Source organism: Macaca thibetana, chromosome 4, assembly GCF_024542745.1.
Source record: "Macaca thibetana thibetana isolate TM-01 chromosome 4, ASM2454274v1, whole genome shotgun sequence".
NCBI classification, from domain to species: Eukaryota; Metazoa; Chordata; class Mammalia; order Primates; family Cercopithecidae; genus Macaca; species Macaca thibetana.
The window spans coordinates 12033004-12060755 of NC_065581.1; the positions used below are offsets into that span (position 1 = coordinate 12033004).

The 27752-nt window shown below is 38.5% G+C and overlaps 1 protein-coding gene across 6 annotated transcripts in view; it reads left to right on the plus strand.

Moving 5' to 3' along the window:
• Positions 1-27752, plus strand: part of HIVEP1 (HIVEP zinc finger 1) — a 157453-nt gene that overhangs the window by 32465 nt on the left and 97236 nt on the right. The window contains exon 1 of one of the 6 annotated variants that reach the window (XM_050789574.1): positions 1532-19603. The exons of the other annotated variants lie outside the window; for them this stretch is intronic. The gene's annotated coding sequence lies outside the window, so the exon portion shown is untranslated. Of the gene's footprint in view, positions 1-1531; positions 19604-27752 lie in introns of those variants that run through there. 6 annotated transcript variants of the gene reach the window in all.

The following is a 27752-nucleotide window of genomic DNA, read 5'->3' on the forward strand; positions in this document are numbered from 1 at the left end:
TACAGTGATGAGATTGTAGGTGTATGCCAACACACTCTACCTGTTGCTTTTATTTTTATAATATATATTATTTACAGTGATGAGATTGTAGGTGTATGCCAACACACTCTACCTGTTGCTTTTATTTTTATAATATATATTATTTACAGTGATGAGATTGTAGGTGTATGCCAACACACTCTACCTGTTGCTTTTATTTTTATAATATATATTATTTACAGTGATGATGAGATTGTAGGTGTATGCCAACACACTCTACCTGTTGCTTTTATTTTTATAATATATATTATTTACAGTGATGAGATTGTAGGTGTATGCCAACACACTCTACCTGTTGCTTTTATTTTTATAATATATATTATTACAGTGATGAGATTGTAGTGATGCCAACACACTCTGCTTTTATTTTTATAATATATATTATTTACAGTGATAGTATTGTAGGTGTATGCCAACACACTCTACCTGTTGCTTTTATTTTTATAATATATATTATTTACAGTGATGAGATTGTAGGTGTGTGCCAACACACTCTACCTGTTGCTTTTATTTTTATAATATATATTATTTACAGTGATGAGATTGTAGGTGTATGCCAACACACTCTACCTGTTGCTTTTATTTTTATAATATATATTATTTACAGTGATGAGATTGTAGGTGTATGCCAACACACTCTACCTGTTGCTTTTTTTTTTTATAATATATATTATTTACAGTGATGAGATTGTATGTGTGCCAACACACTCTACCTGTTGCTTTTATTTTATAATATAGATTATTTACAGTGATGAGATTGTAGGTGTGTGCCAACACACTCTACCTGTTGCTTTTATTTTTATAATATATATTATTTACAGTGATGAGATTGTAGGTGTATGCCAACACACTCTACCTGTTGCTTTTATTTTTATAATATATATTATTTTTATGAGATTGTAGGTTTATTTACCTGTTGCTTTTATTTTTTTTTATTTATTTTTTTTTTTTTGAGACGGAGTCTTGCTGTGTCACCCAGGCTGGAGTGCAATGGCCAGATCTCGGCTCACTGCAAGCTCCGCCTCCCGGGTTCACGCCATTCTCCTGCCTCAGCCTCCCCAGTAGCTGGGACTACAGGCACCCGCCACCTCGCCCGGCTAGTTTTTTTTTTTTTGTATTTTTTATTAGAGACGGGGTTTCACCGTGTTAGCCAGGATGGTCTCGATCTCCTGACCTCGTGATCCGCCCGTCTCGGCCTCCCAAAGTGCTGGGATTACAGGCTTGAGCCACCGCGCCCGGCCTTATTTTTATAATATATATTATTTACAGTGATTCTCTTAATCTGTATTTTAGTTCTATTAATGGTGCCTTTATCATACAGAATTTTAAAGCTTTTTTGTAGTTGAGTCCGTCAACATGTTTTCTATTCTAACCTGCAATTGTACAAATAGCCCTCTTAAAGTTTCTTCTAATACTTCTGATAGAAGTAGGTTTAGGTTATCAAATATTTTATTGATTCCAAAATATATAGTTTTTTAAAAAAAAAAAAAAAAAACTTTCGTATCTCTGAAGTTATTTCTTATAATAGTGTATCATGACTTAGCTAATAGTACTTCTTCTTTCAGTGATACATAAAATAATGGTTTCTGTTATAATTGATGTTTTGAATTCAGCATAATTGGTATTTCTTGCACTTAGATCTTTAATCCATTTGTACTTATTTTTGTATATGTCATGAGGTTATGGAGTTCATTTTTCCCCCTACAAATAAAGCCAATTTCTCAGTATTGTTTACTAAATGAAGAATCCTTTTCTCGCAGAATTGCCGTATGGTAACTTCTGATATATGCTTTGACTCATGGCCTGATCCACTAATTTATTTGTTCCTGTGCTATACTCTTTTGACAACAGTGGCTTTTTAGTTAAGTTCTAAATTCCAAAAGGGTAAGCTTGCCTTCACTAGACTTCTTTATTTTAAACATTTCTTAATGTTTACTTGAAATATCCTAACTTTTGATTCTCAAGTCTCTGTTTTTACCTACTGTCTTTACTTACAAAATGAGTTGATCCAGGCAGGCATTTTGTATGATATTTATTTGCACATGAGTGTTCATATAATGGCATTTCTCCTATTTCCACTTTCTAAGTGAATTTTTTTTTTTGAGACGGAGTCTTGCTCTGTCGCCCGGGCTGGAGTGCAATGGCATCATCTCAGCTCACTGCAGCCTTCACCTCCCATGTTCAAGTGATTCTCCTGCCTCAGCCTCCCAAGTTGCTGGGATTACAGGATAGGCTCCTGCCACCACACCTGGCTAATTTTTGTATTTTTAGTAGGGATGGGGTTTCACCATGTTGGTCAGGCTGGTCTCAAACTCCTGACCTCAGGTGATCCACCTGCCTCGGCCTCCTGAAGTGCTGGGATTACAGGCGTGAGGCAACGTGCCCCGCCATGAAATTTGTCTTTTAAGAAGGTTCATGATTTTCCTGGGTTTGTTCTTAGCTCGGTGGGTATTAGTGGCTTCAGCATCAAGTGCAGAAGTTCTCGTTGAACAAGACGCTGATCAGCGTCGCCTTGCTGTGTTGTTAGTGGCACTTCTGTAATTTCTGTTTAGAGACTGTCTGGGTTTTGTGGGATTTCTAGCAATTTTAGTGTCTCTGCCCTCTGATGCCAGTGGCATTCCAGTCATTACGATAGAAGTTCCCACAGAGTTTTGCTTCAGAATCATCTGAGGAGTGGATCTCGGGTGTGGAGGAGTATATGGAGAATCGTTGAAGATGGGGAGCATGTGAATGTGGGATTATTCTGGGCTGTCTTTTAAAATATCCATTGGGAATGTTTATTTTTTTCAATGCCCTGCATGTGTAAATGATGCTTCCTTTGGAGTGAGCCTGCCCTTGTGGAGACCACCATCTTAAAGCCCTGAATGGCACGGCACACATGGGTTTCTGGGCTCCTGAGTAAGAATTCTAAGTGAGTCTCCCCCACCCCCATAGAACACTGTTATAATCAATGATTGGGTTCTGTGTTAATATTTTACTATTTTAGGGGTCCATTTGTGGACTTTTATGGACTGGTCAAGACAGCAACCAATGTATAATTTTTCCTAAGGGGGAAAATATATTCTAATTTCTACACAATATTTTCAGTTGAATTTTAAAACAGCCGCTTTTAAGTTAAGGACTCTATGTTGGCACCAAAGGGTACCTTGGGAAGCTTTCCTTCCCCACCCCCTCACCATCCCATTGCCCTGTTAGCGCCCCTCAAAGTAGTCAAAGCCAGCGCACCTGCGTGCAGCTGAGGGCTTGCTGTCCCCCAACCAAAAGCCAGCGCACCTGTGTAGCTGCGGGCTTGCTGTCCCTCACTCAAAGCCAGCGCACCTGTGTAGCTGAGGGCGCGCTGTGCCCCCCTCAAAGCCAGCGCACCTGTGTAGCTGAGGGCGCGCTGTGCCCCCCTCAAAGCCAGCGCACCTATGTGCAGCTGCGGGCTTGCTGTGCATGTGTGTTTGCAGTGAAGTGCCTCAGCCAGTTCCTCCTTCCTTCTTGAAGCAGACGGTACCCACATCCCTCCTGTGTATGCATTTTGGAGCCTCCACTGTGATGTTTGCCTGTAACCCATCGATAGAGCTAAGTCAAATTTGCTTTTTAAGAAGGTTCATGTTTATTTTCTGGTTCTAGGGCTTCTGTGGCTATTTAGATGAGTTGTTTAGAACACTAGACTAATGAGATCACCAGGGTGATGAAACATTGTGTGGATCTTGGCTGTCTTCTAGCACATTCAGCTCTGTTCCTAACCCTCGCCATCTACTGGGCATTTTTATTCATATGCTTGATCAGAAGTTGGCTTGGGTGAATGTGTGTGTGGATCCAAATACCTCCACCGTTCATCTCAGAGAAGCAGCTCGTCACCTGGGTCCTGGGAGGGTGCCATGTGTTGCTCACTGGATGGAGAGGCAGGGCAGCTTTGTTTCACGCCAGGTATTGGCTTCTGAAACGTTAGATTCAGCTGAAAGGAGGGTGGAGCTTGGTGGGGTTTATGTTGACATGTCAGGGCAGATGTATTTGTTGGTATATTTCCTTTAACATCCCATGAGTTGAGCACATTTTTAAAGGTGCTGTTAGGGTAGAAAGGAGGCACAGGACCACTGTGCCGCCAGCTTTAGAATACATTGTGAATGGTGTCCCCTGGGATTGTGCAGTGGGCACAGCCTTGAGATAGCCCATTAATTTCTTCAGTAAATGCATGTTGAGTTAATGCTTGGTAATGAAGCGTACCCTGCTATGTTAGGGAATGTTTGTTAGAGGCGATTGATTGTAACCTACTGGTGCCATGGAAGATTTGTTAGCATGGTGATTTTAGCACATAAACGCCTCTGATGACAAAGCTCAAACCTCATTTATTAAATGACAATTAAAATTGCCTTATAATTTTAACAATGTATGCCTGTTAAAATGTTCTCCATTACATCTGCAGTGGTGAATACGTGCCTAATAAAAATTTGATAATAATGAATAGTCCCAAGTATTGGGAAACCAATAATTATCTTTAAATTATGCTTTATAATTATCTTTAAAATTCTACCCATTTGAAATCCAGCTGTTTATATTTTTAATACTTGAAATTTTTTTTATGAATGAATGTGAGTCTCCAAAGAATGTTAAGTATCTTGTTTGAAATGTCAAGCGAAGAGATGAGATTCATGTAATTTAAATCACCCAGAATTCACTGGGAGAAAATTTTTAATAATTTTAGCAATATAGAAACTAATGAGAAACATTACACCTTGGTTGTTTTAAGTATCTGAATTACCTTTGTAGATTTTATAGACTTCATGTTCAAAAAATAATTTTATGTGTTTGCAAACACTTTGATATTCTAAACTTGAGTAGCAATCTAAAAATTAACCATATGGTAATATTTTGTCTGTGTTATTAGGGATAATGGCCAACATTTATTGAGTTCTTATTGCATTTCTGGACCTGTTCAAATCTCATTACCACATTTAACACTGCAAAAAAGTCTTGTGGCACATTGCTGTGTTCGTTGTCCTCAATTCAGAAAGAGGAAAGCTAAGGCCTATAGAAGTGAGAAGCTGCAGTCCCCCAGGAAGTGAATGTCAGAGCAGACGTTGGAGTTAGAATTCTGGGTGGCCGGCCGGGTGCAGTGGCTCACGCCTGTAATCCCAGCACTTTGGGAGGCTGAGATGGGTGAATCACAAGGTCAAGAGTTTGAGACCATCCTGGCCAACATAGTGAAACCCTGTCTCTACCAAAAATACAAAAATTAACTGGGCATGGTGGCACATGCCTGTGGTCCTAGCTACTAGGGAGGCTGAGGCAGGAGAATCACTTGAACCCAGGAGGTGGAGGTTGCAGTGAGCTGAGATTGTGCCACTGCACTCCAGCCTGGTGACAGAGCAAGACTCCGTCTCAAAAAAAAAAAAAAAAAAAAAAAAAAAAAAAGAATTCTGGGTGGCCTCATCCAAAGCTTTAAACTTCTTCTTACTGCCACTACACTGTTTTGTGTGTGTGGTGTGTGTGTGTGTGTGTGTGTGTGTGTGTGTGTTTGAGACTTGAGTCTCGCTCTGTAGCACAGACTGGAGTGCAGTGGCGTGACCTTGGCTCACTGCAACCTTCGCCTCCCGGGTTCAAGCAATTCCCCTGCCTCAGCCTCCCGAGTCGCTGGGATTACAGGCGCCCGCCACCACGCCCGGCTCATTTTTGTATTTTTGGTAGAGATGGGGTTTCACCATGTTGGCCAGGCTGGTCTGGAACTCCTGACCTCGTGATCTGCAAGCCTCAGCCTCCCAAAGTGCTGGGATTACAGGTGTGAGCCACCGCGCCCAGCTGACCACATTGTTAAAGGCATAAAATACTATTGCAATGCTTTTAGCAGTAATTTGTACATTAAATAAGTGACATAATTCTGAATGCCTACAAATACGTGTAAGTCTTGTAACATTTTGGGACCATGCTAATGTCAAGTGTAGCCCTTGTACAGTGATGCACATAGGCATTAAAAGACCATGCAGTTTTAAACAACTGGAGACAATTCGCCAGTGTCTTTACAGAGGAATCAGGAAATTGGACGGTTGGCCAGTGGGTGTAATGGTGGTTTTGGAAGGCATAACTGGGTGAAGGGAGGAAGCTGATTTGCCTGCATGTGCGCTTTGTGCCAGGCACTGTGCTGTTGCATGTGCTGCTACCTCGTGATCCCCACGGTGCTGGGAGACAGGATCGTCGTAGCTCTGGGCAGCCCAGGTCTCTTATCCCGGGTCTCACAGCCACTGGGGCAGAGGTGCTGCTCAGAAGCAGGGGTTCTGCCACAAACACACCTTCTTTCCATCCTGTCACACTGCTGATTGCTGTTAGAGTTTGGCCTTTCCCTCACCGTGCTTTTGGGGTGGGATTGGCCAAGGGTGCGGATGTTTCCTTCGGTTTTCATCCTTACATTTCTTAGGTACTTCTAAGGGCACCTTTTTCCTGTGGATACACCTGGTAGAAAGCTTTTTAATTTAGTGGTATTTGCATCGTGACAGATCACTTGCAGTCATGGAACCCTCTTAGTTTCCTCGGTAAGCGGGTTGGGAAAGAATTTCAGACCTTTACTTTGGGTTCGTTGCGCTTGTCTTTTCAGAGCAGTACCCCTCCTTGCTTTTCACATCTGAGTACTGAGCAGTTCGCATGGTTTTGGCGTGTGCCTAGAGGCCCTCTGAATTTGTAAGTGAGCTGTATGCTTGACTCTTGCTGTTCCCATTTTGCAGTTAGAGATGCATCTAGACTCTTCTGTTTTTCACCAGCTTTCAGGACCACGGGTGTTTCAACTTCTTACAAGATTTCTGTGAAGTGGGCCTCTCCATTTCAGCCAGTTCTTTGTCCCACCTTGAAAAGTCATACATTTTAGCTGCCATTGGGCCCAGTGGTAAGAGCAGGTGGGCCATGGTGAAGCATAAGGCCTTGGGAAGGCACCTGTGTCCCGTCCGCGGCAGCAGTGTGTGACAAGGCTGGAGAGTGGACACCTTCTTGCTCCTTTAGATAAGGGAAAGAACATTTGCTGGAATAAAAAGTTAGGATCGTATTTTTCTAAACTTTGTCACCTAGACATGAAATGATCATTTAGAATTGAGAAGAGATGGCATGCATTTCCAACACTCTACTTCTCTCCAGCCATTCTTGGCCTTCCAACCAATATGCCCATCATCCTACCCCAAAATCTTACCATTTTTAAACTTTATTTTTTAGTAATCAAGATTCTACTTGTGAGTCACAGGGCATTTAAAAACACGCACAATCTGTTGTTAATGGTACCTGGATATACTCTCTAATTGAAAATTCATCATTTAAGGGCAAATACAGAATGCTTGTTTTTAAAAATACCTTTCCAGTTTAAAGAACCGTAGGGGCTAAAACCAGATTGTCTCCTTTTTACTATTAGTTATATAAAATTATTCAATCTTTGTGAAACTGAAATACAGGCTTGTTTTGTGACCCTTTCCAGTTAACTGGCTCACTTTTGAGCAGAATGGTAAAGCTGTTCTTTCTGCTTGGGGACTGTTTCATGTTATTTTCTCTCCACTAGTCTGTACAATTCAAACCAAAATCAAGCCTCAGAGTGTTTATGTGGTGTCCACTGAGCACACTGGCTGCTTAATGCATTTTAATATGATGTTAGTAAAAGAAAATGTGGAGATAGTTACTCACTGGGCATTATAAGATTTTAGATTCCAAAGTGTAGCCAACTCTGGCTTACGCAAAAGAAAATAAAAGAGGTGAGAATGCAGCAAAAGGTGGGTGTGGGCGGGGGGAAGTCTATGGGGTGATACTCCCAAGCCATTTATAATCATAATAACATTTATTATGGGGTGTGGGTTACCAAATAACAGGAGCACCCTTGAAACAGGTGCTAATATGTTGAAATCTTTTTGGTACACAGAAGCTTGAAATTAATAACATTTCTTGTGGCAGGATTCACCTGTTTTTAAGGTGCAGGTACTGTTGGCATGCCCCCTTGTGAGCAGCCTCCCTCTGCAGGGTTCTGACCCTCTCTCTAAGATTTGGCTGCCGAGTGGGTCAGCATCTGGAGAAAGGGAATCTGAGTGGTGTTTTAGCCCCTCAGGGAGCTTGTGGGGCGACAGCACTGGCTTTCTGTGTTTGGCAGAGTGTGCGAGACCTTGCACTAGTCGGGGACCATCATGCCAGTTGCTCCGCCTGATCAGACGTGTCTCTTTGAATGACTATAGGATATTAAAGTTGAAGGAGGGCTCTTCATTATTTAAATTTCGTCCAGTTCTCTGTTCACAAATAACTAAAGAAGATATTTTTCTATCTACTTGCTCAGATAATACATGCTATTTATATGTAGAAAGAAAGATGGAGGGATGATTTACAGATGACTCAAACTTATTTAAACAAATTAAATTTGTAGATTTCCACTAATAAGCTTATACTTTGATGGCACATTTGCGTAGTTTTTATTAAACAAACTTCCTTTTTCTAGTGTGCTCTATTTGGGATTTCAGCAATTTTTATTATGTAATGAGGGAATATTTCTGTTGTGAAATTTTGCTTCCTTTTTGATGTAACTGTTAGAAAGAGTTAGAATTTGATGAACTGGTTTGTAACATTAAAATGAGGATGAAAAATTACAAGGTATTCACCGAATGAATGTCACTTTCTGGGGTGTTGCTGGCGATGATGTGGGCTCTCTGGAGCATGTATATCCGGAGGTGCTCAGAGTCTGCCCCTCTTGCTCCTAAGAAAGTCGAAGCCTCCTATCTGATCAGCTTTGTCGATGATTCTCTAACTTGTTCTTACACTGACACCATTACCTGCCCTAAATGCCAGGCACCTACTCCGCCAGCCCAGTGGAAACAAGCCTGTATTAGGAAACTGCGATTGAGTTTAGAGTTGGGACTGTTCCACATGCTCTATTTGCCAGGTAAGCCTTAGCATCCTCGTCTGTAAATAACGAGAGTTCATGCCTGCCACACATGGGCACTGTAAAAATGAAACACCATTGGCCAGGCGCGATGGCTCACGCCTGTAATCCCAGCACTTTGGGAGGCCGAGGCGGGTGGATTATGAGGCCGGGAGATAGAGACCATCCTGGCTAACATGGTGAAACCCTCTCTCTACTAAAAATTCAAAAATGTTAGCCTGGCATGGTGGCAGGCGCCCATACTCCCAGTTACTCGGGAGGCTGAGGCAGGAGAATGGCGTGAACCCGGGAGGCTGAGCTTGCAGTGAGCCAAGATCCGGCCACAGCACTCCAACCTGGGCGACAGAGCAAGACTCTGTCTTAAATAATAATAATAATAATAATTTAAACACCATGGGGCCAGCTGGGCGACTCCCACCCTCTCATCAAGAATCATAAACAGCTTTCTTTGCTTTCAAGATTAGCTCCTCGCAGTCGGGCCCTGCCAGGCCCCTCCAGCCAGTTTCACTGCAGATGCCCTTGCTTTCTAGCCCTTGGCCTGGTGGGCCATTTGCTCATCCTAAGTAGGCCTTTCCTGCTTCCACATCTTTGCTCCTACTTTTTCGGGGTCTTAGTCTCCACCTATTGAAATGTTGTATTGATGAAGGTAGAAGTGGTGGGAAATGGTTTTGGGGAACCACAGGCCAGGCGCTAGGCATGCTCATTGCTACTGGGTTGGCAGTTGCCCCCAGGCCTGTTCAGTGGATGCTGTGTGCACGTGTGCAGCACATACACAAGAGCATAGATAGATAGATAGATAGATAGATAGATAGATAAATAAATAAATATCAGGATGACAGGGTTTTTACTTCCCCTCTTGGATCTTATACTTCTGTCTCCTTTCTCTCACAGCGAAAAAGACTGTACTCAGTGTCTCCTGGAATGACAGAACTACTTACTTGCTTTTATATACACAGCAGTTCAGACTTCTAATGCCAGCACCACTACCACCATTTTTCTTTTGTCATTAGGGTATGTCCCACTACGGATATATGATTAATGTGTTTCACTGTCAGTCATTCTTCTCTGTGTGGTTGTGCTACCACCTAATACGTGTGAAATTCATTTGTCACATTTTATTTTTGATTTTTAGGAGTTTTTATTTAAAATTTTTGTTTTACAATCACAGAAAATATTTACATGACTCTAGCATCTAGAAAACAAGATACTGTCAAAAAAGTCCATCTTCTATCTCTGCCTTCTCTCCTCCAATAAGTAACCATTTAAGACTACTATGTTTTATCTTTCCATTTTTGCCTTTACTTTGTGTGTGTATACATAGTGTATATACGTAAATACTATATAATCTGTACATATTATTTCACCCAAATTAAATACTATATAATATATAGGTAAAATATAAATACGTAGCTATAGGTATCTTTACATGTTAACATGCAGTCTTAAACTTTTTTTTTTTCTGGGGAAGGGAGGTGGTGGGGAGGGTGGTGCGTGAATGGGTATTACTAAAATTAGTTTATTAGGTGGGCTGAAGTTTTTATTTGTTTTTGTTTCTTTTTATATAAATCTTCATAAACTCTTATTCACTATGCTTTTTACTTTTAGTTAGCTTCTCTTTCCATATTTACACTTGTCCATAATTATACTTCAGTAATCTTGGGAGAGAACCTCTGTGGCTTTCTGAAAAATTATTCTTTTATATAAACTTGCCCAGATGAGTTATAGGAGGAACTGTTCTCACCAGTTTCAAAATGAGTTCAAATACTGTGTGGGGGGACTTTCCAACTGAGGATAGCATGTCATGGTGTGTGGTTAGCCAGTACAAATCTAAGAGGCTGCAACAGCTTTTGCAAACTTGTGAAACATGCCTTTAATTTTAAAAGCAGTCTTTGGAAATTCTACTTCCATTTGTACATGGCTTTAGATGAATAAAGACATGTCTTCTTACGGAATCAAGACCATGGCATATATATATATACAGGCAGATTATGAATGTATTGATTCTTTTACTTTACGTTATATTTACTTAACAAGGACACATTAAATAATGAAATGCATCTTACTGGAACCACCCAAAGTAAGCCACTTAGAGGGCCACCTAGAGGTAGCTTTGTAGAGCATGAGGGTTTTTATTAATATATTTTAACTTTCTTAAACACCATTTAAAAAATTAATGTTCTAAATATACCTCCAATAGTACATGAAACTGTTACAATAGTGTCCAAACCTTATGTGTGTAAAGTCACTTGATCAGTTTGAAAAATTTGTAGTATTTGTGAAAAAGGCTGTAAGAGCTAACATTGAGTATCTACTCTGTGTCTGGTATATTCCATCAGTCATCTCTTTCAGGAATTAAAACTATCTTATGAGGCAGATAGCACTATTTAATTTTTTTGTTATGAAAGAGGCTGAGACTTGGAGAGTTGGAGTCTCTTGCCTTGTATCATGTACCTAGTAAATGGCCAAACTAGGAATTGAGCCTCAGTTTGTCTGAAAACAAACCCTTACTATTCCCAGTGTACCTTGTTACCTCAATTTACTTTCTTTTCTTGTCTTAAAATGAAGTCTGAGGTTCTAATTTCACCAGATTAAACTAAGTAACCACCTGTAAACTAGAAATTTTAATTGATGAGACAATCTTTCCTATGCTTTAAAAATGCAGGCTAAAATGGTTAGGAAATGCTGTCTTTTGGAGACTTGTAGCAAATGCTCAGAAAGTAATTTCTTGGGTTGGGAGGGGATTCTCATCACAGTTTTTAAAATAATTTGATTGTCATTATTGCAAAGCTGTGTAGTTCCTGTAATTGGAGTATTTGCCTTTACACTTCGTAGCTATAATTTTCTTCAAGATCGGAAGACTTTCTGTGCAACTGCTTTAATTTACATCTGTTTTGGGGAAAATATAACACATGTGTCCATAGTATATGGTGTTCCATTATAAAGATTTGCAGTAGATAAGGTATAAAATTATTATAAACATTTCCCAATATGCTGTTCCTCTGTGTGTGTGTGTGTGTGTGTGTGTGTGTGTGTGTGTGTGTGTGTGTGTGTGTGTAGGAATATTTTGTGGCATAGATAGCCAAATCTTATTTGCTGCTCTTTAAACATTGAGATGTCCTGACTGTCAATTTGTGGTTTGTTTAAAAGAAGAGTGGGATTTTTTTCTAGTCAAGTTACAAGATAAAGTTTACCAAGGCTAAAAATAAGAGAAGCAGTACAGAAATGTATTATAAGCCATGGGAAAATTATTATAAGAAAACACCATTAATTTAAAATTAACTAAAATTTTAGGATATAACAAAAAAACATAAATAGGTACCTATGAGTCTGAAGGGGCAAAAGACTAATAGAAATATTCTGAGGCCCTGTGGAGATGGTGTGGGGGAGTTCTGAGTCTACAGCCCTAGGTAAGGGCAGAATTGATTCCATGTCTTGACTGAAACCAAAGTGGAGGTGGGGTAGGGGGATGCTCTGTGGGGGACTCTGTACTGCTTAAGCCAGTATATATTTGGAGAGAAAAGAAAACATTAATTTTCCTTTCCCAATCATATCAAACCCCTTCCCTCACAAAACAGAAAATGACAAGAGAAATGTAGAGATAAACATGCCAAGCTCTGTTATATGGTGGCTTTCAGCCCTTTTCCATAATAAATAGGATGAACATCTTGGTACATAATGTATCTTGTATTTAAGGTCATTATTGTTTTTCAATAAAGAATATGACAAATAGGATAGCAGAAAGGGAATGTACATTTGATCCTTCTCCATGTGGAAATGTGAGCTACAACTTGTTAGTATCAGTAAAATAGGTTATCTTTCCCTTCTCCACTTCAAATAGTCTGTCATACTTGAAAGCTAATTGCTTTCAGGCTCGCATAGCCCATAACTCCCAGCAACATGTAATACATGCCCGCTCTGTGTTTATTTACTTTAATCTGTCAATTGTGATGCCAACTTGAGATATTTGGGATTATTACATTTGATTCACTCATTTGCCTGATGAGTATGCAAATAATTGGATTGATACCAAGGTTTATGCTGTGGAAACTATGGTATGAAAAACAGTATATAGTCTGTAGGTATATTTACAGAAAAACATATACTATATGTCTGTTGCAGAAAATTCGGAAGATCCACATACAGAAGTTACAGTCACTCATAGCTGTACCGTCCAGAAATAACTACTATCAGCAATTTGATATCTTTCATTTATATGTATACATATGGATATATATGCATATACCTACATATGTATCTAGACTATGTATACATGCACATTTACACACATATACATATGAATATATAACTACACATACATGAATTTTAAAACACAGTTGGCATCATACAGTGTATCTTTTGAGATGCTCCCCTTAATATTTTCTATTACTAGTATTTTTCAGTGTCGTTAAAATTCCCTGTAGACATCAGTTTCAAATGACTGCATAATACTGTATCACATGACTTCACCATAATTAACTTTTTTTTTTTTTTTTTGCTGTTGTAAGGTTAGCTTGTTTCCATTTTATTTGGTTATTGTGGAACCTCTTTTTTCACTTTTCTGATTAACATACATGATTTCATGACATAGCATATTATTTGATGTTGTGCTTCTTGCTCATTACAAAATCTGAGCATTTGAGAATCTAATTCAGGGTGGTGGTATTCATTTGCATGTTTATCCTGAAATACTTTGAAGGAAAAAGTTATCTACATGTTAAATACTCATTTTAGAAAGTTACCTTTGTTAGCTTCAGTTTGATCTACTTTCATTCAGTTTCTCGTGAGATGTAGATTTCTTCTCGCTAGGTAGTCAGACTTCTGTGCAGAACAAGATGGGCACGTTCCTGCTCTTGTAGAGCCTACTGCCTAGTGGGAAAGTATAACACTAAATAATTAATACATTATTATAGAATTATACTTGTAATAAACATTACAAACCTAAAGTTATAGTATGCTTTTAGAATGTATGCTTGAGGAATCTAAACAGGAAAGAAAATTCTTCAGTTAAAATCATTATTTTGTCATCTTTTGTTGTTTCTATTTGAAATAGAAAACCTCGATTCCTTATCTGATGAGCTGCCACAAACCAGAGGATATAATATGGACATTGTATTTATATGTTTTTCTCTCACCAATATCCAGCTTAGAGGAGAAGAAATCTTTAATCCTTTTTGGTTGTATGTTTGATTTCTGAGCTGGAATTTTTTTCTAAGCTAGCAAATTTCAGGGTACAAATTGAGTTATTTCTGCCAGCATCCTGGATTTGAAGCACGAGATTTCATCACTGTGATTAAAAGAGCCTTTCTCTGCTCACAAAGCAAGTTAAACAAAATCAGCAAAATGATAGAGATAAACGTGCTTGGTCCATAAAGCCCAAGACAAGTGTTCTATTAAGCCAGTGCTGTTATAAAGTGAGTACAGTGAGATGTGGAAGGATAGTGTGCATCATTTTGGGGAACTGTACTATATGTAATATTCGTGGAAAAGATGAGCTGTTATTTGCTCCTTTTATTTTATATGCGCTTGCTCAGCAACTTAGGTAGCAGAAGTCATATATTGGATTAAATGGCTCGACGCACTTGTTCTAGGGGGTCCTAGTTTTATCCTTGATCTGGTGAAAGGTTGGAATAAACTAAGGTTAAAAAAAGATTAATGAAGAACCGGAAGTGAAGAGTCTGGAGCAGAAAATAAGTTTAAATGTCTTTGGGATTTATTTGGACTTGAAATAGGGTCAATAAATTACCAGTGAGTGACTGGGCAGTGTGAGGTTTGAAGATGAGGGAAGTGTCTTGAATTTACTTATTACGTTGTATAGAGCCTTAGACTGAGTTAGTGTGATGTTCTTAAAGAAAAGTGGAAAGATTAATAATAGTAACCTGTGTTCCCTTCAGTTGAATTCATAGCAGTTAACATCTTGCCACATTTGCCTTATCTCCGTATATGTACTTTTTTGTTCATTTATTTGTTGTACATTGGAAAGTATATTAGAGTGATCAGTTTTTGTAAGTTGAATTTGAATATGGCCACTTTACTGAATTCTTATCAATTCAGTTGACTTTGGGGGAATTTGTCTAATTAGATTATCATATCAGCTGCAAATAAAACGATTTTGTTTCTTTCTTTACAATTTTTATGCATCTTTTAAATTTTTTCTTGTTTTATTACATTGTCCAGGACTCTAGTGAAGTATTGAATACTATCACCAGTAAAAACCTGACTTTAATGGCAATGCTACTGGTAGTTCACAGTTAAATACAAGTTAGCTTCTCATAGATATTTTTTACATAGTTTTGGAAATTATTCTAATCATAACTTTCTGAGTATTTTGGAAATAATGGTATGTTTTTGGTTTTTTTTTTTTTTTTTTTTTGAAACAGGACCTTGCTCTGTTACCCAGGCTGGAGTGCAGTGGCATTATCTTGGCTCACTGCAATTTCTGCCTCCTGAGCTCAAGTGATCCTCCCATCTTAGCCTCCTGAGTAGCTGGGACTACGGGTGTGCACCACCACACCTGGCTAATTTTTTCTTCTTTTTTGGTAGAGATGGGGTTTCACCATGTGCCTAGTCTGGGTATGGAATTTTTATCAGTGTTTTGGTTTAATATCTCTGTATAATGAATTGTAAGCAGAGATTTTTCTGATAACAAGCTATCCTTATGTTCTTGAGCTCTCACTTGGTGATGATATTTCAGTCTTTTTATATACTTGAGTACAACTATATTTTAAATAAATTAATGAATATAGATGCTGTTGTGACTAATGAAATATAGGTGCATTTAAAAGTATTGCCTATATTTTTATTATTGATATGTTTGCTAAATCAACAGATAATAAAAATATAACTACTGTCAACTGGAGGACTATAGAATTCTTTGTTGAAAGGAAGGCCTCATGCTTGAAATGGTTGGCAGTTGGTAATCTAGATACTTAAAAAAATACACATTTTCCTCCTTACCCCTTTTTTGGTAGTTTTGCTTATGGGTATATGGTATATGGTCTAGAGATGATCTTGATATTAATCTGCAGATTCCACAATCTCAAAAATAAGAGGAACTTGAAGAGGTTACCTCCATTGTTCTGTTTTCTGTTTATCAGAGACTCTCAGAGATGATGACTGTGTTATAGTCTCATGAAGTAACTCATTCTAAAGCTTCACCATCAGTTCGTATCTCCTGACTTTGATGCTCTGGGGTATTCTAGTTAGTAGCATCTTCTGGTATGCTCAGGATTGGTTAAGAGACTTCTTTCTTGAATATTTGATATTATAACTCTTTCTAAATAGATTAGAATGATGAATATAAAATTTAATAATTATTTGGACAATGGGAGGGGAGTCGGTAGAATCCTTTCTGATAATCAGTAATCATACAGTAACTGTAAAATGTGAAGAATATTAGGTTTAGAGTACATAAGTCCCTGAGGCCAGCATGTTGAGTTGTCACATCGCTTTAGTGTGAGAAGGAAGGCATCTAGGTAATCAGATTGATTCTGATTGTTTCAAACCAAAATGCTGCTGTCCTGTAAGGGGCCTTTGGTCTGAGAGTGTTTGTCAGTGTCAATATTGCCAGTGATTTGGGAAAAAAAAAATGTGTAAAATTTATATATACTGCATTTATAAAGTGCTTAGTGGTAATTCTGACAATGTTAGTGTTTAGAAAATAGCATTCACCCAGTCATGTGTTTAGAGAAATAGAAATTGTCAAAAGAAAGTTAAAGAAAGCAGTTGATTATGTCATTTACATTTTAGTTCCACCCCCCAGTTGGCTAGCTCTTTTGAAGTTGACTCTTAAAATCCTAGAATCATTGATCTTGCAGCTGAAAGGAACCTGGAGAGCATTGGTTCAAAATGTGTTTTTTGTTGTTGTTGTTGGAACAAATATTGTGCTAGATATTAGAGATATAAAAATGAATAAAATATGGCTCTTGCCTAAAGTCTAGCCTGAAAGACAGACAACCTGAACAACTACGTTACTTTGGGGTAGTAAGTTCTGGAATGGGACCTTTAGGCAGGGGGTAGATTTTCCACGTTTCCTGGGTGTGGCTCCAGCAGCTTGGGCAAGCAGCCAGGTGCAAACAGCTCCGTAATGGTGATGGCATTGCTGGAACTAGACCCCTGGTCTCTTGATACAAGTCACATGGGACTGACCTAGTAAACTTCGCAAAAGAAAATTTTACCAGGCATGCATGTATGCATGTAAATATATATGTAAGTATGTACATATGTATTGATTTAGTACCTTGCTCTGTGCAGTTAACAGCTTCTTTATGTGAGACGCATAGACATAGACATTCATGCTTTTTTTTTTTTTTTTTTTCTTTTTTGGAGACAGAGTGTCACTCTGTGTGTTGCCCAGGCTGGAGTGCAGTGACACAATCTTGGCTCACTGCAACATCCACCTCCCAGGTTCAAGCAATTCTCCTGCCTTAGCCTCCCAAGTAGCTGGGATTACAGGTGCCCACCACTGTACCTGGCTAATTTTTGTATTTTTAGAATAAATGGGGTTTTGCCATGTTGGCCAGGCTCATCTCCAGCTCCTGACCTCAAGTGATCTGCCCGCCTCAGCCTCCCAAAGTGCTGGAATTTACAGGTGTGAGCCACCGCACCCAGCTGACATTCATACTTTCTTATCCTATGTTTTTTGGGGGGCGGGGTACAGAGGTTGGGTGGGGATTCCCGCTAAACATTTAGAACCAAAAGCAATGAATAATTTGAGTAAGTTTAAATGGGATTGTGTTCTTGTGTTATCTAAAACACTATACTCTAACTCTAAACCTCAGGATAAAGGCTTAGATTCTTTTCTTGTTACTGGGTCCATGATCTTGTCTGCTTCTCCTGCCATATCCCTCTGGTGGTGCTCCTTGCATTGCCACCTACCTGCGGTTCTCCTTGCCTACTGTGCTGTTTCTAACCATCATGCTTTGTGCTGAGTCTCTTGAGTCTTTTTCTGCTGTGGACTGAAACTTTATCTTGAGATTCACCTCCTGTCCCTCTGGGAAGCCTCCCGGAACATCAGCTGGGATGAGTTGGGACTGCTTGAGGTACAGCTCCCGCCGCCTCTGAGAGTCCCTCCATGAAAATGCCTCATGTCCGTATGTCCCTAAACTGTAGGGTACATAGCATGTTGGTAGATACTTAGTAAATGTTTTGCTGAAGAATTCAAGTTTTTAAATTGTCCTTTTCATCAGACAACTAAAAAATGTGTATGCGTATACATATATACATGTATATGTAGTTTTTAATGTTCTAATTATTCTCTTATATTGTTTTTCATGTAAACATAACTGTTTTGGATTTCAGTTTATTTTTCCTTGGGAGAATACATGTTTTGGGGGATATTCAACCCACCACATTTATATTGTTCACCAGTAGTATCTTGTTCCAGGCTATTTCAATTGGAATTCTTATTATTAGACCATCACATGTTTATAACCACTTACAGAATTTGATACTTTGGTGCATCCCATGGATTAAAACATACTTTAAAATCTGACATCTATATATTAAACAGTTATTGTAATCATGATTTGGTTAATGGGGATTGACATCTGCTTTCCAATCTCTGTAGCCACATGAAGTGTAAGCTAGCCATTGTATTTGCTTCTTTAAATGTATATCTAGGAAATAAAACTTTAGACAACTACAGTATAAACTAAACCTGATGACAGGTGAATAGTGAATGATAATCTGTTCAGTTTTTCCCTCCTGTAGAACTATTAATAGATAGTTGACTATTTCGTTTAAAAGTAAAAATGTTTTTTTAAAACCTTGACTTTTCTAAATATATGAGAATCTGCAAAAGTAACAATGCATATTAAGCACTGATTGTTTCTTGAGCGTCATAATGAATGGCCTCTCTCTGTTGTTTTTAAGAAAGCCAAATTACAGGATGGTTAATACCTTAAAGGACTCATATCTCAAATACTAGGATGCCCAGACATAAAGGGGGCTTGCTGAGATACTGTGTCGGTAAATGAAGCTCAGCAAATCATAATCGTCTTTGGATTCTCAGTCATGTTATGTAAGTGGTCACACAGATGGATTTTTAACTCTGATTTTCCTAAGTTGCTTTCCTAGCCATTAAATGGTTGCGAAGGTGCTCTCAGATGCAGAATAAGAAGAATGCATTACTGTGACTTTAAGAAGGAAATTAAGTAGGGAGGGAAAATGGGGATGTTGTGACTGCTGACATTTGTGGCCTCCTTTCATTTGCGTAAGAGGTGGACTGGCTTCTCTGTGGCTGCGGTTGCCATGGAGAGGTAGTGGGGGAGGACTTCCAGGAGGCAGCCCATGAGCGAGAGTCTGCTTTAGAGCTGCTCCTAAATGTGATGTGAAGGGGCAGGGAGCTCAGGTGTGCCGCGGCGGCACAGATAATGGGGATGGCCGACCTGTCATGGCTGGTAACGTGACTGTGCACATACCCCTGGGTGTGACGGATATGTTTGTGCAAGTGCCTGTGGATTCTCTATGTGAAATGAAAGGATTGTAATGTTGTATGTGTTCCCACCCTTTGATGTGATTTCCTACACTTGATGTGATTTGATGAAAAGAGTTTAAACAATTAAACCAGTGTACACCCTGGTTATAAAAAGAGACTAACTTCAGTCGGCATGTTTGCATATAAGTAAATGAAATCAGCAGCAGGTCAAATACATTATTGTGGAACTAATACACTTGGAAAAATCTAATATGGTAGGTTAAACTGTAACCAGAAATGACTGTGTTACTACCTAGTAGTATTATATAGATATTATAGAGTAGTGTAAATGGCTAATAGAAGAAAAATGAATCAATGAAAGTTATAAGATTTTTTCCTGCCTAAAATGTAGAAGAAAATCACTTGCATGTTTTGTAGATAAAATGCTTATATCTGAAGAGATACATTTTGAGAATTTTAATCATTGTTATTAGTATATTTTATTGGAAATACTTTTACATCAAATAGAGAATTGCTAACAAGTTTATAGTATGATCATTTTATGGCTTTTGTTGACATAAGTGGTAAATTGAATATGATGATTATATTTGTCTTTTGTTTTCTTGTGGATATCATTGTGGATATTGCCTTTGTTTAAAAATTAATGTGATTGGTAATTTTAACTTACACATCAAGCTACTGTCGAAAGAAATTTTTTAAGTAAAAATCTGTTTCTCATGAGGAAATCATATCATGTATTAAATTTACCAAATATAAAGAAACTTATTTGACTTCTTAGTTTTCTGATGAAATTTGAATGAGAGCCAAATATTAATATTTTTTTATAGTAGAGTAAAAAATAGTTTAGGTGAAATAATACATTGTAAAGTTGTTAGTCATTGACTACTTAACGCATATTACAACTTAAAGAATAACTAGTTGCTTAAGTCTGTGAAATAAATGCCAGATCTTTTCTTTTTAAAAATATAGTGTTAGGTAAAATCTAGGTGATAGTGTTACATAGTGCCACTGAACAAATTTGTAGAATGTGCAAATTTATTATGGAATTTACTTAGAAATTATTACATTAAGTTAAAGTATTTCAGAAATTACTTAACACATATTAGAGATTATACATATAAAACTATTCCTTTAACGTTAACCTTATTCGGCTTCCTAAAAGCTTCCATTTCTTTTTTATTTGGAATGTTGTATATTAAACTAAATTTCTTTACTCTTTGAGTATGATATTTAAATGTATAAACATTTATGAGTTATTAGGTACAGATATTGATGTAATTAAACATTTCATTATTTTTCTTAATTTTTAAATTAATTCTAAGTTACATCTTTTCAGCAAGGAAGCCAAAATTGGTTTTTTTTTTTTTCAATTACTCATGCACGTCAAAAGGCTATGGGGAATAAAATATTTGAGTATTTATTAGATAATAATAAGTAATCATTAATGAGTGCCAACTACATGTCGAGTGCTACTCTAAATATTCTTGTTTTTTCTGAATCTCATGCAACTTTGTGAGGTAGGTACTATTTTCTAACCCATTACAGATGAGGTAACTTAGATTTGGATTGTAAAGTAACTTGCTCAATGTCATAAAGATAAGAAAGGGATAGACCAGGATTTGAACTGAGAGAAATTTTTAACACCCACGCATTACTGTTTTTTTGCATATTAAAAGTATAGTGTAATCTGGCACAGTGGGAAAAGCTTTCTGTTCAGGTGTCCTGGGATGGAATCCCAGCTTTCCGTGTCTTAGCTGAGTGACCAAAGTTACACCTCTTCATGACTTAGTTTTCTCATAGGTACTTACTAGAAGAATACATGTGAGTACTTTTATTCTAGCGCTAAATGTGAAGATTCCCCCTTTAGTAGTAGTTATTGCTAACTTGTATCATTATTCATGATTTTAAAACATGCTAATCTAAATTATGTTTTACTCTCTTTGGAAACAGTTAATGGAATAAAAGGAGGAATAAAGAGGATATGATTAAAGTAATATTGAATGCTTTTTCAGTTATCATTAAAATATTTATTGATTTCTAGCAGAGTTTCTCAGTCTGAGCTCCATTTATGATTGGGCCTGGATAATTCTTTGTCTTGGGTGCTGTCCTGTGTGTCACAGGATATTGGACAGACTCCCTGACTTGTACCCACTAGATGCCAATTGCAATCTTTCTCCCTCAGTTGTAACCCAAGATACCTCCAGGCATTGCCACATGCGGGGGGCAAAATCACCCCAACCTAAAAACCGCTAGTGGAGTTATATGGCATTAAACAAGATTGGGGTGAGGGCATTGGTGGAAAGGGCTAAGATGAAGATGCTCTAAGATAGGGAGGGAGGAGCTGGCTCTTGTTGGCAGGTGTGGCTGCACACGGAATGTGGGTTGGAAGGCAGGGAAGGGCAGGAGCAGGTGCGATGCAGAGGACTGAAAAGAGGCAGAGGCGGAAGTCTTGAGGAGAGGAGGGGCTTGGGTCTGGGTGGTTGAAGTGGGCAGCTTGAAGAGGTTTTTGAAGGAAGAATCAGAGGACTTGGGGATTGCCAGAGTATTACACATTTGCCAGCATGGAATAAAGAACAGTGAAGGTTTTGAGAGGTGGTCACTGGACAATCTGCAAGACTGACTCTCCAACCAAGTGGCACCTCCTGTGTGCCAGCTTCACCATGCATGAGATTCACATATGTTTCTTAGCAGTGGTAAAAATCATTGCATGTCCTAGACCTTCCTGAGCACTGCAAACCTTGGGTCTTAAGTCTGGGACTGCCAAGTGACTCCCACATTTAAAACTTCCATGATTTGCCTTGGTTTGAAGATGAGGTGTGATCTTGGGAAAGGAGAGATCTCAGATTTTGGCGAGGAGCATGCCTTGGTACAATATATAATACTCCCTCTTCCTGGATTCTTGCCCCGCTGCTGGCTCCTACCCAGGTTTCTGGCCTTGACCCTGGAGCTTTCTTCTCTAATGCATCTACTTGTAAAGTAAATAATTCATTGGACACCAAATAATTTTTTTTCTATAAATTGATTGTGACTCAATGTTTTTGAGTCACAATTTTGAGGTTCACAGATTTCTGGAAGCAGTGCATCCCTATAGTGGGAACAGCCTATGTACCATAAATTTTGTAAATGGTAATGACTAAAGTATTCCAGACTCTTTCTGTGGTACAACATTCAGGGAAACCAGATGAAATTACTTTCTGTCTCAGCAAATAACCTCGGCAGGCTGTTTTGGGAGCTATTTCAATAAGGTCATCGTAAGCAAAACTTAATGATCGTTTGTTAACAGCCGTGGGTGACATCACCACGAATTGTCATTGCAACTTAAATGATAGTATTATAAGGCACTTTTAGTGTTCATTATTTCAGTAGTGGTGATAAAACCTTTTTTTATTCTGCAAAATTATGTTGGTGAAATTGTATGTATCTGCATGTATGTGTCTGTCTGTGATTTCTACCATAGTAAAATGAAACTTCAGTTTTGAGCCTGAACTGAGAACTCTTGGTTCTTAGGTCTAGCATAGGAGAAGACAAAAGGGAAGAGAAGGGAGAGGCTACCTTTCCTGACAGCTTCTTGGAGTTTTCATTTTTTGTGTGTCCACTCCCCACCCCATATACACGCACGTTCCCAGTACACTTCTGTTGATCAGTTATTGGCTGCTCTGTTTTTCCCTGCAAAAGGAATTTTTCAATTTGATTTTCCATCCCGACTTCCCAGTGGGCCTTCATGAAGCAGTGAAGACATTTTCAGTATGTTCTTTCCCTCCCACAGACGTGAATCCAGCCATATTGAGTACATCCTGTGTTTCTAGGGCTGTACAAATCCTGTGGGTTGGCTCTTCTATCTTCAGGTAGCTGAAACATCTCAAATGGAAAAGAGATTCACACATAATAGATCATTTAAGGCCCAAATAAGACCTAAATCATGTTGGACAAATTGGATACAACTAAAGGCCAAATTGTATGAACTAGATAAAGGTCGGTGCAATGTATAGGGAGGCAAGAAACTGTTACTTTCCTGGAATCATTAGTAGGTGTTTCTGAGAGCCGGGATTAAAGCGTGTCATGAAAAACTGGTGAGTTGTGGATAAATGTTGGGACCTCGGATAGCAGAATAACTATGATAGATTCTGATCATGGCGTTTGATTTTAGAGGATGATGCAGACATGAAACAAGCAACGTCACACACATACATTTAACTCAAGAAGAGGTGGGGTGCTGTTGGTGCACACTGTACTGCTCCCAGTTAGTGTCAGGAGAGAGCTTCAAGAGCATGTGACATTGATGCCCACACATGAAAGATGCGAAGTTGCCAGGTCAGGCAGGACGCCGTTTTGTTGCACACACAGAATACAGGGAGGTGGCATAGAGTAGCACTGTACTAACAACTTCACGTTCTGGAGGCAATCTGCCTGGGTTCAAGCCGGTTCTTCCCAACGGGCTCTATGAATTTGCTTCTGTGTGCCACTGTTTGCTCCTCTGGAAAATGGAGGTGAAGGGTGGTCTCCTTCTCCCAGGTAGGTTTTTTTTGTGTGTGTGTGTGTGTGTGTGTGTGTGTGTGGGAGGATTGAGTGGTTGTTACAATATAATAACTGCAAAGAGCTTGAAGTCAGATTTCTAAGTCCAGTTTTATTTTAGTGTGTTTTTGCCATGATTTTCCTAACTTGGTTTCTATGATGCAGTTAGCTTCTGCAAATGGCAGCAGCTGATAAACGATTAGAAAGCTATTTTTGGTTTGACTGGTTCACATGTAGATGTGAAGTCCTCAGAACAGCGCTCAGCACACAGGAAGCTGTTACTGGGATTTCCCCCAGTAGGGCCTGAAATGCGAGGGTGCGGCTGTGAGTGAGGAGAATGAGGGCTTCCCAAGCAGGTGTGAAGGAACATTGGGGAGGTAATTCTCATGAGAAGGAACACCATGAGCTTGAGGCAGCAGTGGGGGAAGGAAGGCAAGCTGTGTGCTGTGGGCATCCCTAAAAGGCAGTGTTGTTCATTCAAGAGGAGGATTTTCAAGGGGAGGGATTCTTATGCTGGATCGGAACAGATAACTTGTGCTGTCTCCATTGGTTTTAAGAGCTGTGTGCATGTGTGTGAATTCTGTGTTTTGCTGTGTATTTTACGTATATCTTAGGGAGTTCAAGAAATAGTTAATCTCGTTAAGTATCCAAATAATTGCTTGATGGCCATCCCTCTTGTGCTACCATATAGTAACTGAAAAGAGCTTTAAGTCTTAAGTTCTCTTATATTTCTGTGTGTTTTCACCATGATTTGTCTTAGTCTCTGTGTTGCAGTTAGCTTCTTAGGCAAATGGCAGCAGCTGATAAATGATCAGGAAGCTATTTTTGGTTTGACTAGTTCAGATCCATACATATGAAGTTACAAGCTTAATTACTGTTATTTTTGGCCAGAGTCCTTGGAAGTGTTGGACTTAGCCAAGTATTTCCTTTGTGAAAGAAATGACACTTGTTCATTGTTTGAATTGTGATGATTTCTCAAAGCATATGAATTTTTTTGATTGCTTAGATTATGAAGATTTAGATTGGGAATTTTGTGCATTATAAATGTTATCATAAATAAATATTTGTTCAGAACCACTTAAATGTACGAAGGGCCCAATATTGTCATTATCTTCTCTGAGCTATTTCTTCAAAGTACCAGTGAAAACAAATAACTAGAAGGCATATACATGTTTATGTATAATGGGATGGTAGATATAGTTCAAACAAAGACAGACACACTGGGTGTGTGTATATATATATACACATACACTTACATTTATTATGTATACATACACACATACAAAATGTATGTACTGTTATTTATTTAGGCTAATGGCTTTGGACAACAACAATAATAATAGTAATGTGGATTCCAGATAATTTGTTTTCCGGAAATATAATTTAGTGTATTTTCATCAGCAGACTTGGTGATACATTTTCTAAGTATTAGTCATTGGAAAATCAGTTTAGGGAATATATCTCTGAATATGTTGGCTGGTTAGGGTTAGTGTTAGGGATAGGGTTAGGGTTTAAGTTTAATTAAAAAACTAACTTTTAAATAATGATTAATTGTTAGTATTATGGATCATGCAGTTGGCTACCTATAAATTTCTATATTTTTTAACCATTTTCTATTTTTATTGAAGTGTATCACTTAGTAGTTACTACCATTTACATTTAAAATTATAGCATGGAAAATTAATAATTGGAATGTTACATATTTCATCTATTTCTGTGAAACTATGAAAAATTTGTGAACTTTTCTCATGAATTCTTTAAAGGAAGTTGACTCTAGCTGTTTAGCCATTTATTTTACAGAAATAATAATAAGGACTATTTAAACAGTGTAGTTAATTTTAAAGTTTTTGAGCTTGGATTTTTTTTTCTAAGATGTATTTTTCTTGTGGTTATAAAATGTTAATTCTTCCCTGCTTTTGAGTAGGCGCCGATGGCGTAGAATGGTTAGGATTTATTGCATTTATCTGATGCCTAGCTGGAGATTATTGGGTGCCCTGCCCGCTGTGTGTCCACCTCTGTGCTGAGGATGTGGTGAGCAACTCCTGCCTGTGTCCCCAGTTCCTGCCTGTCCTCCCCAGACCATGCACTCCATGGTCTGGGGAGGGGCTGTTATGATGAAAGGAAACAACTGCTCTGGTAGGGACGGGAAGGGAAGTATTAGGTGACTGGGGTACACATCAGTGGCCCCCAGTGTAGTCTTGAGGAATTGTAAAATGTTAGGGTGTTTGTTGGTTTATTTTGATTATAATTCCCAAATAAAGATTGTATCTGTAGATGATGACTAAAGCTGTTAGATTTTATCCATTGTGTTCATTTTATTTTTCTCCCCTCCACAACCTACTTTTATTTTTCATATCCTTTTTAATTTCTGATTCTTGCTGGTGAGGGGGCGGTGCTTTAGAAGAGATGTAGATTTTGAGATGAAAGAGCAGACTTCTTAACTGACCTCAGAATACTATTTTTGTTTTTTGAGATGGAGTTTCGCCCTTGTTGCCCAGGCCGGAGTACAGTGGTGCGATCTCAGCTCACTGCAATCTCCCCCTCCTGCGTTCAAGTGATTCTCTTGCCTCAGCCTCCCAAATAGCTGGGAGTACAGATGCACACCACCCTGCCTGTCTAATTTTGTATTTTTAGTAGGGGCGGGGTTTCACCATATTGGCCAGGCTAGTCTCTAACTCCTGACCTCAGGTGATCCGCCCACCTTGGCCTCCCAAAGTGCTGGGATTACAGGCACGAGCCACCATGCCCAGCCTGACCTTAGAATACTTTGACTAACACTTTTAACTAAATTAAAGGAATGTAAAGGGTAAAGAATCATGTTTTGTAATACTTAAACAGTAGTATTATTGTCAGTTAGTAGATGTTAAAATATTCTTAATTTGGAAGGAGGAAACAGGCATCAAATAAATTGGAAGTATAGAATAATGTATTGAGTTTAAGGGAGAATACTTAAGAATCTGACAGTATGCGTATATATTCGTATGTGTACACACATATTTGTGAAGATATATGTGTAAATCTTCACACATATATGTAATATGTGTATTAAGCATATAAGCAAGCAGGGACTTACATACTTTCAGGGAATTGAGACACCCACGTTTGTTTTTATTTGGCTGTCCATATTTACACATACGTTTGTGTATATTATATATACCCGTGGATTTAAATGAGTAATATATCTTTTATATGAGTAATATATGAACTTAAATCAACTAGTACAGAATCATATACAATAAAAATTGGATGTTTTCTCCCTTTACTTGCCTCTGCTCTTTATCCTTATTATCAGCCATATCAATTTCTTGTCACTTTCCCCAGAAATGCAGCTATGACAGCATTATTCTTTAAAACATGTGTGCACATACACAAAAATTGACTTATGTAATGTACAAAGTCATTAATCATTTAACAATGGGATACATTCTGAGAAATGTGTCGTTATGTGATTTCGTCATTGGTCACTGTGCAAACACTATGGGGTGTACTTACACAAACCTAGACTGTACAACTGGCTACACACATAGCCTATATGGTATAGCCTATTGCTCCTAGGTTACAAACTTGCACAGCATGTTTGTGTACTGAATACTGTAGGCAATTACAGCACAATGGTATTTGTGTATCTAAACAGAAAAGGTATAGTAGAAAAGGTAAAAAATTCATACAACCTGTATAGGACACTTATCATGAATAGAGCTTGAAGGACTGGAAGTTTCTCTGGGTTGAGTCAGTGAGTGGGTGGTGAGTGGATGGGGAGGCCTAGGACATTACTGCACACTACTGTAGACTTTATAAATGCTGTATACTTAGGATATACTCAATTTTTTTTTTTTGAGATGGAGTCTTGCTCTTTCACCCAGGCTGGAGTGCAGTGGTGCAATCTCGGCT